We start from the raw sequence: 14059 nt of genomic DNA on the forward strand, positions 1-14059 counted from the left end.
TCCATTTTCTAGTCTAACATGATGTATCAGTTTGTTAGGTTTTTTTGTCTTCTGGCCTGGCAAGAGACAGTAATAAAGCTCTCTGACTTCCATACCTTCAGGGCTTCTCAGAACAGGGGGTCTGCTTTTGTTTTCTCTTGATTACAAATACTTCATCCACTCCCAGCTAACCCTATATACTTGACTAGATCCTTATAAGCTCCTCAACCTGATTTGGGAGCATCTGTTTCCAATATAATTTGAACTGGGGGACTATTAGCAAGATTGGATTCAGACTCCAATCAAGAGAGAAATGAATGTCATGTGCACACTGGCACTGCAGAGCTTGGGGAGAGGGGGGAGGTTTGTGGCCAGTATAGAAGTTCCTTCTCAGGGTACATCATAGAAAGGCATCTGCAAATATGTACATAATGTACTGGAAGGGTCATCAAGATCAAATTCGAGGGGTTTTTGGGTTTTTTTGGGTTTTTTTTTTTTTTTTTGGGTAAATAAACACTTAGTGGTTTATGTTTCCAGCTTGGGGGTGGAAGAGTCACTGTGTGGTTCAGGGAGAGGAAGGCATGAGCAGCCCTGAATCCTGACAGCCTGCTCATGCAGAACCAGCTGCAGTGTCTGAAAAAAGCACCATTAATTTGCCAAGGAGCCAGGAGCCAGGGTTGGGTCCCAGGGAGCAGTGTGTTCCCACCATGCAGGATGTTTGCCTCAGCTGCCCACCTGGATGGGGATGCAAGGAGCAGACTTTGGGAATGCCAGGATAATTTACCAGCCCATCCAAAGGCCAGGCTTGGCTGTCCCATGGCTGGGCTAATTGGAGTGGCTTATGAAATTACTTTAATCAGGAAGACAGGGCTGATGCCTGGGAATCATAACTTCTGGAGCTCTTCCAGGTAAATCTGGTAAAGAACTTCCTTGTAATATGGAATGGATTAGCACAAGATGCTTCAGCATGGGCCTGAAATCACTCTGCATTTTATCCTGGTTTGTACCTCGAGTTCACAGAGCTAAGCACCAAGATGGTTTCAGACACAAACCTAAAATATTTGAGGAAAAATCAGAAAACTTCCTCTATATGCTTTTTTAAGTGAAAATACAAGCTCTAGTGACAGGACAGGTGATTACAAACCTATAGCTAACAGAACTCCACGTTACTGCTCACTTGGGTTTTAAAGCAAAAGTACAACATTCAACATTTTGCTTTTCATTCCTTGGTCACAAAATGCTGATGCTCCATCCAGAAAGAGCATGACTTACAGTAACTATGGGCATCTTCTGTATGTCCCCTGAATGTGAGGATGAAAAAAAAATAAATCAGAGGGTTTGGAGTTTGCTCAGGACTTCCAAGAACCCAGCATACTAATTTAGGTAATTTTTGGTATCTTGAAAACAAGGCTGAGTCCATATATACAGTTCCCCATCATGGCTAATGCAAACAGCAGGTAAGAGATGCCTCCTGTTCATCTTTGGAACTAAATACAAAGAAAATTTAATAGAAGAAATGGTAAAAGGTGTATAATCTAGCTGGTTATAGAGAGTTTGGGCATTTTGTACTCTAACACCCCCATAGATTTTCAGTCATTCTCGTCCATCTCTTCCTGGGCTCTGAATCCTCTGAGCTTAGTAGCTCAGCACTGAAAACCACAGAAATTGCTCCAGTTCTTAGAAGCAGCTCCAGTTAATGTAATTTTTATGTAAGTGCAAAGCAGCAAGGATAATCTGCTTCCAAATGGTATTTAGTTCTGAAGAAATCAGTCGCTCAATCAGGCTGGTTAGTAGAGCTTAGGGAAAATATTGTGGTGTTCAGGCTGTGATGGAAAGGGTAAAGGGAGAATATGAACTGACTGGGCTTGGAAATGTACTAACCATTTCCATAATCAAATAAAATGCCTGTATACAATTGACAATGTAAATAGAACCTTCTGGTCTTTTGTTGTGGGTTTGTTTGTTTGTTTTTTGAATATACTGATATTGAAGAGGCTGTGGGGGAAAAACAAATAAAAAAGTAATAGTATTTTTGTGAAAAGGGACTTTCTAAAAATTCTAAAATTCCAAACAAATTTTCCTCTAATTCTAACTTCTGATGCCAGGGTTGGTTACATGAGGTAAAAGTTTGGAGAAAGAAAAGGGGAGATAGAACTTGCTTGTGACACCACCACACAAAGCAATCAATCCAAATGTGAACATTTCCCCTTCCCTAGCCCATCAGTCCTCCTCCATCAAGCAAAGACCATCATTTTCCCCCAAATCCTCACCATCCCCCTATGATGGGGGAAAAACCCTGGTTTTCTTCTTTACCATTTTTGACAGTCAGAAAAGCAAAGCAAGCCCCTGAGTTCAAGAGGGCTCACTGTTGGGGAGAATGTAACATCTAAAGAAACAGAGAGTATTTTGTAAAACATACAAGTGTACTTAGCCAAAAATCTACTTACATTTTTATACAGCTGAGGAAATCTACTTCCCAAGTAGAACACAGAGGATACAGAGCCACAAATGAGGCCTGACATTTCAATCATATCGAGAGAGTTCTGAAAAAGAAAAGAATATCTATTTTGGCAAGAATGTTTTCAGGCATTTCAGAGGATTAACCCGAGAGTCCACTGGATGATTTTTCTGGACAGAACTCTTTTCAAAGCAGGTCAGTGCTGCTCTTCAAATGAGCAAAGAGGGCTGGGAAGGGTTTAATCTTCATCTCTCAACAATGCACGCTGCTGCGTCATAGCCAGGACCGAGATCAAACCTGGTGCTGGGCTCTGGGAGACAACACTAATATCAATCCAGTCCTCCTGCTCAAAAAGCCTGGGCACAATAATTCAAAACAAAACTAAGAACTGCAGCTAAGGCCGCTAAAAAAATGAATCATCCTGTCTGGAGAAAGCAAACTAGTCATTTTTCACAGTTTAGGAGTTGTTAGTTTTCACACTCTGGCTGTGTTTGGAAAATGAGCTGCTCCCCTGCTGGGCAATGTTGCTGGATTACAATTATTTTACTGGCACTAGTATGGAGGCCAGAAAATTGCTAGGATAGCCTGTGAACTTTCCTGCTGCAGTGACAGCAGCAGCAGGTACAATTGGAATTTTCCACTTGTATTGATTCCACTTGTGAAGGTGTAGTCTCTACGTGGATGTCTACAGCACCTGAGACAGGCAGAGAGGCAACACACATCCATGTTGTTTTGCAGGGCAGCAAACAACCCAAGGGACAGAAAAAGCCCAAAATACAGAAAGAAGCAATGTTATAACTTCTTTCTTTTGGGGTGTGTGGTCCATATTTAAGAAAAAAAATCCTCATAGTGCTCCCTCGATGATTTCTAAACCATTGCTAAAATCATTCACCAAATTCCTTTACAGCTCAGTGTCTTTTCAAGACACTTTGGGGTGGGATTTTTGGGGGGGTGGAAGCAGGTAAGAACTTACATTACTCCTTTTGATTCCTCTGTTCTGGTCCTGGTTTTTCAATACCAGCTGGCAGAGGAACACACCACACAGTGCTACCCACACCAGGATCCAGGTGATCCAGGAACTCTTCAGGCTGTGGCTGCCTGGAAGGACATACAAACAAATTAGCTGAAAAATAACATCTGCTGTTGATTTAAGGCAACTTTTTGTTTGCAGTATAAACATGTAAATTTCAAGGTCGGATTTCATGTATCTTTTTCTTGGCAGCAAAATCTTCCTCCTCCTTCTGGGCTCTGTGCCCACCCCTGCTCACAATCATCCTTGTGCTGCCTCTGTGTGCAGCAAGGGAGGGGAGCAGGACAGGAAAGGGAGAAAACTCCGTACATGGGCATTGCTACTGAGAGAAAAATACTTTCAGACTCAGCTTATCTCTTATGTTAACTCCCAATTGTTTCCTATTAAATAACAGTAAACAGTAAACCAGACAAGTGCTAAGCACCATAGCCTGTCATGGTTTCTTTCAGCACCTCTCCATTACAAACTGCAGAAGCCAGGGTATCTGAAATTCAAATTAACAAAAATAAGCTAAATATCTAAGCTCAGTGGTGTCTGTGGTTAGGTAGAGACCAAGCCTTACCCAGACTCCCATTTAGCAGAACTCCAGACACCTACAAGAGAGCTGGAGAGTGGCAGAGAAGCCCAGCAAGCACTGGAGCATCCTCTGCAGCTCCAAGGTGCTGGGGACCTCCCTTTTTAGCCTGCTGGGCAGGCATCTGCTTTGCTTCAGCTTTTTGTTACCTCTGCACCCTGGATTTTCTTTGATACTTTTTTGGGTTTTTTTCCCCAGATCAATGAGTTTATGTTTTGGTTTTTGATTTGATAGAATGTGACCAGAGCTTTCTGACTTCCCTTCCAGTGCCCAAAGGAGTCCATCCACAGGCTGAACACTACAACCACCCCCAGGATTTCATGAAGCACAACTCAGGTAATTTCATTCCTCTTGAATGTGGGTTTTAACTCTATGGATTGAAACAGATCACGGGAAGATGTCAAGGTATTTTATGCTACAAGCAAATAAAGCTCCATTTCAATCATCACAGGGGAAACTAACTAAACCACACAAAGAAATAATGCTGGCTTTCAGCTCACACTTATATTTTGATAGCTGTAAGTAGACAGTAAAGCCATGGAGTAAGTTAAAATATGGAACCAGATTCCACAAAACTACTGCATTTTTTATGTAGCTATAAACCAAAAGCACTATAAGGAAAATATATATATGGGTATTCTGTGGGTATGAAAAGAGAAAGGCAGCAAGGCAGAGGAGAGAAAGTGTAGGGCTTTCAGTGAGCCTGAGAAAAGTGGGAATAGGCCAGAATTAGTGCACTCTGGGTTTTGATCCCTCTGAAAAAACTTTATTTAAACACTGTAGGAAACATGGAGGCAGAAAGTCTGCTACATAATGGGGAATGGTTTAATTGTTAAGAACCCTTACGTTTTGTCATCTTCAGATTCTTGAGCTTACAGTAGACAAACTGTGAAATCAGAATGTTCTCCATGTTAACATAAAAAATGGCAGTGACAATCTGAAAGAGAAGATAGGTTTGTTTCTTCAGGATACAAATAGTTCAAAATACCTTCACCACATGGACATTTTGCTTCATAATCATAATGTGAGTGACAAACACCAAAGCTCTGCCAAAAAGAAGAGAAAGCTTCCCAGTACAAAACTGCTGCAGATGGATAGAATAGCTGATCCTTTTCCATAGCAGAAATTCCTACCTGGGCAGACTGAGAAAGCCTTCCTGCCCAGAAGTTCCAGTCTGCTCCTCCTGGTTGTCCAGAACTGATCTCACTGAGTGCTTCTTCCCTCAAGAAGACAAACCTGGTATTCACACTTCCCTTTCCATAGTGGGGAGATGGAACTATCAGTGCTGCACATTAAGCTGTAAAAGAAAAGACAGCTCTGTCCATCTCCAGCTTGTGAAAACTTCTGCAGGTGCCTGCCACATCTCTCTCCTCTATTAATTAAGAGTTAAAAATGAAACCCAAAGGTTTCAGACACAATTAAGGTATTGCTGAAAATGAGATAAGCCCTCCGCCCTTAATTTAGAAAATTTATTTTCAAATTACTCAGACATTAACAGCTTTGGACCAGTATTTCCCTGTTTAAGAAACAGAGATCTTTAAAAAACAAAAAAACAACAGCAGCAAAAGAAGTTTAAAGAGTGGCTGCCCCAAACCAGTTTATGTATCACAAGCTGAACACCACAACTGCCATCTCCCCCTCTTTGCTCTTACTTTGAAGTTGAAATGTAACTCAGAATTCCTCACTTCTCTCCAAATGTTAATTATAAGCTTGAAATGATTCCTTTAACACATAAGAGGAGCAATCTAAATAGATGGCAAATTATACATGACTTATTTTATGGAGGGCAGATCAGTAAACAGAACACAGAATTATTTTTTTTTCCCCAGAAAAAAATCGCTGGGAGATACTAAGTCATCCCAGAGTTTAAAGAAGCAGTTTTAAAAGGATAAACTGAAAAGCAGGAATATTGACAGATTACTTGACTTGGCAGCTGGTTTGTTAAACAACAACCTGTGAAGTTGGTGAGGTCTCCAGGTATCCAACAGAGCAGAAAGTCCAAAGACAGTGCTTGTCCCACTCCTCCACTCTGACCAGCCATGGAGATTTGTCTGGCAATAATTCCAGAAGTCAGTGTAAACTCACATAAGCAAAAAACGTTTAACAAGCTCAGACATACATTTTTTTTCAAAATCTGAATAAAGAAAGGCTAAAACCTCAAATCTCAAAAGACCTATCCCAGCAGTGCTCCACTCACCTTTTGAAGAGCTCACCGTGTCTTACTCCAACACAACAAAAGGCTCAAATCACCACCTCATTACTGCTTTCATGTGCTCCTTTTTTGCAGCCTGCACTGAAATGCCACTTTCTGGACAGCAGAACTATGCCATAAGCATTTTATACCAGCCTTTAAAACACTGAGATAAGAAAAATGCTGTTATTTAGCATAGGAGGGCTACAAATGAATGAAGCTGCTGAAAGACCTGGAGTGTACACTGAGACCTCACCACCAGAGAACTGTTATTCAGATTCACTGTGAAGCAGCCCCAAACTTGGGTCCCTGTCTTGATGAACTCCCATGTCCAGTTCTGGGTCCCTCAGCTCAGGAAGGAGATTGAGGTGCTGGAGCAGGTCCAAAGGAGGCAACTGGGCTGGGGAAGGGACTGGAGCACAGATCCTCTGAGGAGAGGCTGAGGGAGCTGGGGGTGTTGAGGCTGGAGAAGAGGAGGCTCAGGGGAGACCTCATCACTCTCTCCAACTCCCTGAAAGGAGGTTGGAGCCAGGGGGGGGTTGGGCTGAGATCAGTGGGACAAGAGGGCACGGACTAAAGAATTTTTTCCTAATATCCAACCTAAACCTCCCCTGGCAGAGCTTCAGCTCTGCCAGGGGAGGTTTAGGTTGGATATTAGGAAAGGATTTCTTTCTGGAGAGGGTGCTCAGGCATTGGAATGGGCTGCCCAGGGAAGGGGTGGATTCTCCATCCCTGGAGCTATTTCAAAAGAGCCTGGATGTGGCACTCAGTGCCATGGGCTGGGAACCACGGGGGGAGTGGAGCAAGGGTTGGACTTGATGAGCTCTGAGGTCCCTTCCAACCCAGCCCATTCTAGGATTCTGTGATTCTAAGGTGACAGTTTTACTGTGACCCCCTCTTTCAGCTGACATTTCTGAAGCCCAGCAGCTTCCCACGAGTGGTTTTATTTTGCTGGATTCCCATGGCCCTTTTACCACTCCAGTAAATGATATCCTGCTTACAGGGACAGACTGTGGAGTCAATCTCATTTTGGTTGGGGCACTTCCACCTGCTGGGAGCATTTATTCTTTTCCTTTGCCATCTCCCACCTCCAGATCAGAAACTTGAAGCCAGCCCCAGCAGCTGATGCAGCTCTACCAAAGTGCTAACTCCTGGGCTGCTCCTCACCTCCTCCCTGCCCAAATTCCTTTGGCAGGAGGCAGCAGAGCAGTTTTGGTGACAAGAGGTGTGGTTTAAATAACCCCTGAGCCAGTTTCTGCTGCAAGTGTGCCTGTGTGTGCACACACATCTCAGGGTGGAGAAGATAAGGGAGAAGAGGTGATTTATTCTCATTTGCTGTAAGTGGCAGAGATTAGTGTCAAGTCAGTACAACAGAACAGTACATCAAGCTCATTTGTCAACCACCAAATATTGTTGCAAACATGAGCAACATGCTTCCCTGGCATATTATATCTGCATTATGCAGATAGAGAAACATATCCAAGATAAAATAAATAAAAAAAAAAGAAAAGAAAAAGAAAAAAAAAAAAAAAAGGCAGCTTTTGCAAAAGGCTTCAGGCAAGATTACTGGTGTCTGAAGCTGAAGACTGCTTAAGACTTTAAACTTGTGGTAGTGCAGCAAACAGAAAGCAGACAATGGGAATCAGCCCTGTGACAACACTCCAGCACTCCCACACATTCCCAACACATTCTTCCAGGAGATGCCAAATCCATGGTGTTCCATTTACACACAATCTCCTGCTCTCTGCTGGGGAGATATTGAAAGCATGTGTATGCAGCTAGGGAGCCATCGTGCCTGGACCCAGAGTCAGTCTCAGAAGTTTATTTCTGCCTCCGTTTTCACCCCCTGCAAATCCACAAATCCCTTTACCAGTGCTGAATATCCTCTGTGAAAAGGCCTCTGCATGCAGACTGATGCTTCACAGCACAGTTATTTCCAATCTCCTCAACAAACCTGCCAAATTCAAAGAAATAAATACAGCCAGTGTGAAGAAGGCATTAACCATACGATGCTTCTTTATATTTATTGCTTACAGAAGGGAAGTTTGACTTCCCAGGAGGAAAACCACTCTGTGGCCCATCACACCCATTGGCTCTTCACAAATATGCAACACTCCAGATTTGTGTCACTGTAGAATTTTAGTCTGAGATTGTGTCAGACTGAGACTGCCAGCTACACACTCCAACCATGATGATTTCATGATTCTATCTGCTACAGGGTAAAGGAAACCAAGCAATTTGTTTGCTCTTAAGGCCAAAGCTCTGATTTTCATGTTCAACATTCTGCCAATAAATAGAGTGTACTTTCCTTAGGGGTACTAGCCCAGGTTCTGAACACTCTCCTTGCACTTACAGAACATAAATATAACCTTGCTTTCCATTCAGCTGTTTTCAGGATAATGTTAGGAAAAGAAATCACTTCTGACTCAGATGCCAGAGGAGCTCCAAGGTCTACTTGATCTAGGCATCCCACCAGACTAACTAGTGATTCAACAGGCAGTCAAACCATTTGTCTTATTCAGTATCCCAGAGCAAAGGCAGAAAGAATAAGAAACTTACAGAAGGCAAATGTTAGGCACTCCCACCCCCAAAATCCCCCAGCTGAAATGCAGTGTTACAACACAGTTTAAACTTTGAAGCGAGGGAGGGTTGGGTTTGACTTTAACAATTTTTTTTCCTGTAGCCAATTATAATAAATCTGGGTATTTTTTTCCTGCTGAAATTCTAATCCAATTTGAAATGTGAATATTTACTCTACCATATCAGAGAGCACAGTCCCCAAAGGCCTGGTGTCTGTGGGACAGGGACTGGAAGGTCCTGCCAGGGCAGCCCTCCTGCAGTGGCACAGGCTGGAGGCACCCTCATCCTGCCTTCAGATCTTTATAAAGTTTCACAGAGTTTGTTTTCCTACAGCATCATTAACTGTAAAGTTAGGACTCACCTTGTAGTCACGGAGGAACCTGCTTTTTCTTTTCATGAACCTCAGATACCTGGGGTGTTAAATGCTGGAACAAGTTTTCTGCAGCAACTGGCTGCCTCTCAGAGCTGTCATCATTGGACCTCAGCTAATTAAACCACAGAAAAAAGAACATGTATTCAGACACTGAGAACTGACCTCAGCATTTTAGATATATTCAGCTTATAGTGGTGAAGGTATTTAACTTTGTAGCCATCTTCAAAAAGAATTTTTAAAGTTTAAAAACAAAAGTTGTGTAAGTGAGTAAGCTTTCCCACTCTGGGGCTCTGCAGGTGAGCAAGGCTTTATCAGCCCCTAAAAAGGGGGAAGAATCAGAGCACACACACTGCTTAGGCAGCTTTTAGGCATGAGCTTTCACTTGTAAACATTGTACCAAAACCTTACACATTTTATTAAGCTTCATCCCAAAATGCCCATTTGAACATATTAAAAAAATAGGTCAGGTATAAAATAATAATAAATACATAAATAAATAATATATTGAACATGTTATTTGAAAACCATGTCTGACCACTGTGATTGCAGCTGGATTCACACCTGCCAAAGTCCTCTTGCAAGATCAAGGGCTGTGTGGTAGCAAATCTAAACAAGGCAATTCAGACCCAACCACCTGACCCTGTGCTACATCCTGCTCCAAAACCCTGCAGCTATTATGGAAAACCAAACAGTTTAAAAAGTGGTAGGAATTAGACAGGCCACTTACACTTCCCAGATGACTGAAGACTTGAGCTTTGGCCTCCTGCCACACAGCACACTTCACACATTGGAAGCATGTGGGTTTCCTTGGGCTGCTCTTACTTCACACTCATGCAGAATAATGTTTGTGCTGATGGGCCTTGTGATTGTGTTTTTTTAATCTTACAATAACTGCTATTTTTCTTAAATCCCCAGAAAAAACCCAGTAAGAGCCTGATCTCCTCAGCCAGCAGCTGGAACAAGTGGCACAGAAAAATGGCATCAGGTATTTTAACACCTGGAGTGGCTGTGGCTCATCAGCATATCCCCTTCACCCCCAAAAATATGTTTTCTGACACCAAAGTGCTTAGTAATGACAGTTTTAGCTCAAATGACTAATGGTGTTTGAGCCAGACCAACAGAGGTGGTCCCTCCCCCAATACAGAGCCTTGCATAGAGATTTGAATACTTCTGCAATATTAAAAAAAAAACCAGACCCCAACACACTTTTCTTTTGTTGCATTAAAGCTTTGCACCTGAAAGCAGGTTAAGAAGATTGCTATGACATTTTTTTTCTTTGATAGTATTTAAGTTGTCAATGAGGAGAAAAGAAAATAATATTAAAAGGTGATTTATGTCCCTGTAACAATTGCTCTCCTGTAACCTCAAACTCCTTCTTAGATTGCTGCTCAAATACAAGTTACTACCCGTTGGGAAACTTACAGTAAAGGTGTTTGTTATTTTCACAGAAGAGTTAACTTGGAACCTTGACATCCACCTTTCTGAAAAGGTTTAGTGTTTGTCTAGCTAGAAATAAAAATGTTAAGGTGTAAGATACCTACTAATAATTAATCAGCAGCTCCAGAGTCCTATCTGGACATTCTTTTTCTTCTTTTAACCCCTGATTCTGGAGTAGAAAATGTGCAAACAGAGGCAGTCAGCGATTTAAAAGTGAAACCTACTTCCTTCAGCTCCAGAGGAGGAACAGCAAACTGTCCCGGGAACTTTTTTCCCTGGAACTTGGGAGCCTCATCACAGACTTTCTGCTGCTTCCTTGCCCCCTCCAAGCTGCTGGGAACATCCATGTGCTCTGCCTGCTGCATGTCGGTGGGTGTCAAACGGGAAGACATCACAAACCCGGTGTAAAAATGCCAGATTTGTGTGTTTGGCAGGTCTGCAAGATCTCTAAGTAGCAGCTCCCAGCAGCCCGAAGCCCGAAAGGCTGTTCAGTGCTGTGGGATCTACACTTCAATTATTCCTGGGGAAAAGAAAAAAGCGGAGCTAAGCTAAAGGGTGATTCGGGGATGCTTCAAACACATCCCAGGACCAACCCGCTCTCTGTTTTGTCTCCAACTCTTCCCCAAAAACATTTTTACACCGAGCTGTGGGTGCTGCCCGGGTGATCCCGCACGGCCAAGAGCCCGAGCGCACGGAAAAACCCTTCCAACTTTTATAAGAAAAGCACCGCAAGGAAACGCCGTTCTTCAGGAGGCACCAGATGTAAATATAACTCCAGATGTAAATATAACACCAGATGTAACTATAACCAGATGTAAAATAACTCCTGGGGAGCAGGAACCCTTTGGGGAAGGTGGCTCCGGGACACTTTGCTCCCCGTCCCCGGGGTCTGTCCCCAGCACCCCCGCAGGGGACAGCGCTCGGGCAGCCGAGGAGAAGCGGGGAAAGCGGCGTTAAAAAGGCAGAAAAATGAAGGTTTCCAGGCTCTTTGGGGTTCCACGCACACCGCCCAAACCTGCCGGGAGTGTGAGGGAAGCCAAGGCAATGCCCCGGGGACAAGAACAGACCTGGAGAGGGGTTCTGCTGCTCCGGGATCCACCTCACGCCTCACCCCGCCGCCCGGGAAGACCCTGAGGAGATGGAGGGACGGAGGGAGGGAAGGGGGCAGCCCCGGCACCACAGCCACCCCGGGAAGGAGGAGTGCGGAGCACACACACCCCAGCAAAGACCCGGCCGGTGGCGGGGAGGAAGAGGAGGAAAGGGCCGGAGGAGCTTTGGGAAGGGAGGTCCGGGCGGCCCTCGCTCCCTCCCCTTCCCCCGCGGCCGCCATCGGGCGCCTCAGCGCGGGGTCGGGGCGTCCTCTGGCGGCCATGGCGGGAGCCGTCCCGGGCGTTCATCGCCTGACAGACCCCCAGCCCTGAGATCAGGGGGGAAAGAGGGGAATCATCCCGAGGAAAGGGGTTGGAGAGCGGCTTGAGGCCCGGAGGCTGAGGCTGCAGGAGGCAGCGGTGCTCCCGGGGAGGAGGAGATGGCGGTCACACGGCTGTGCTGGTGCCGAATTTCTGGGAAGGGGTGGGGGGTTAGCAGCACATGCAGCCCCATACGGCCCAATAACCGTGGTGTTTTGAAGAGTTAAGCAGTGAAGTCAGTGGTCCTGCCTTCCTTTTATACAAAATCATCCCTTTCGGGCTTCTGTGTGTCTCGGGGGAGAAGCAGAGAGTCTGACAGGAGGAGGCCCCCTCCCTGCCATTACCAGAGGGGTGAATGGCTGCGTGAGCCCCTTCCCTGTTCCGGACGCCACCAACCACCATGGGGACATTTTTGCTGCTCTGTCCCTGAGCCTGGGCAGCTCTGAGATGTCACCTTCCCTTTGCTGGGGGATGGCAGTGATCCCCCAGGCAGGGAGGGCTCTGTGTCCCAATGGAGCTGTGTGGCCAGCGCTGCTCCTCAGGGTGCCGGGACCAGAGGTGTTGAAAATCTTTGCTGGTGACAAGGACAAATTTTCTGATGGCACCAAACTGTGTGGTGGGGTCAACAGGCTGGAGGGAAGGGATCCATCCAGAGGGACCTGGGCAGGCTGGGGAAGTGGGATGGGGAAAACTGCTCCAAGTCCAAGAAGGCCAAGTGCAAGGTTCTGCAGCTGGGCTGAGGCGATCCCAGTACGGGTTGAGAGGAGAAAGGATTTGAGGACAGCCCTGAGGAGAAGGACTCAGGGGGTGGTGGCCCAGAAGCTCAAGGTGAGCCCTCAGTGTGTGCTGGGAGCCCAGAAACCAACCAGGTCCTGAGCTGGATCCACAGAGAGTGCTCGAGGGAGGGGATTCTCCCCCTCTGAGATCCCACCTGGAGTTCTGTGTCCAGGTCTGGAGTCCCCAGCACCAGAAGGCCAGAAAACTCCTGGAATGTGCCCAGAGCAGAGGCACTGAAATGCTCAGAGGGCTGAGCAGCTCCCTGGGAAGCCAGGCTGAGGGATTGGGGTTGTTCAGCCTGGAGAAGAGGAGGCTCCCAGGTGAGCTCAGAGCAACCTCCCAATATCTGAAGGGGCTACAAGAAAGCTGGGAAAGCTTTGGACACGGGGGTGTAGGGAGAGGGCAAGAGAAATGGGTTAAAACTTGGAGAGGGGAGATTGAGGTTGGACATTAGGAAGAAATTCTTCAGTTTGAGGGTGATGAGACCCCGGTTCCTCAAGGAATTTGTGGCTGCCCCATCCCTGGGAATGTTGAAGGTTGGATGGGGCTGATGGGAGGTGTCCCTGGACATGCAGGGGGTTTGATCTTGATGATCTTTAAGGTCCCTTCCAATCCAAACCATTCTGTGATTCTATGCATGGAAATGATACAGCTGAGGGAGGGCTTTGGACATGGGGGGGATAGGGAGAGGACAAGGGAAATGGGTTAAAACTGGAAGAGGGGAGATTTAGGTTGGACATTAGGAAGAAATTCCTTAATTTGAGGGTGCTGAGCCCCAGGTTTCCCAGGGAAGCTGTGGCTGCCCCATCCCTGGCAGTGTTGAAGGTTGGATGGGGCTTGGAGCACCCTGGGCTGTGGGAGGGGTCCCTGCCCATGGCAGGGGTGGCACTTTAAGGTCCCTTCCAACCCAAACCATTCTGTGATCCTATGATCTTTGCAGGATGTATACTTTTGGGACAAGACTATTTTCAAATATATTGATATGGAAGTGTTGTATAATTTACTGCATTTTTAATACACTTTCACTTTTTACTCTGGTCTCAGGCACATCACTGCAGCATTACTGCAGGCTGGCTAATTAACAGAGGGCTGGGAGGCTGATTAAAGGCAGGCTGGGGTGAGGGCATTGTTCTGCTTTAATTGCTGCTCAAGCAATGATTCAGTGTTGGCTTTGGCAGCCGAGCAGCATTTCTCTGGCACTGCAAAACTCCCAGTTCATGGCCACGAGCCTCATCTGCTGTTGATGGGCAA

The 14059-nt window shown here is 45.5% G+C and overlaps 1 long non-coding RNA gene and 1 pseudogene across 1 annotated transcript; one reads left to right on the forward strand and one right to left on the reverse strand.

Annotated features, from left to right (window-relative positions):
• Positions 1 to 505: 505 nt before the first annotated feature.
• Positions 506 to 10113, reverse strand: LOC139800099 (lysosomal amino acid transporter 1 homolog; annotated as a pseudogene).
• Positions 4044 to 8550, forward strand: LOC139800100 (uncharacterized). Its single transcript, XR_011727580.1, has 3 exons — positions 4044 to 4126; positions 4276 to 4377; positions 8269 to 8550. It is a non-coding gene; the product is annotated as an uncharacterized lncRNA (long non-coding RNA).
• Positions 10114 to 14059: the final 3946 nt, after the last annotated feature.

Source organism: Heliangelus exortis, chromosome 9 (genome assembly GCF_036169615.1).
Source record: "Heliangelus exortis chromosome 9, bHelExo1.hap1, whole genome shotgun sequence".
NCBI lineage: Eukaryota > Metazoa > Chordata > Aves > Apodiformes > Trochilidae > Heliangelus > Heliangelus exortis.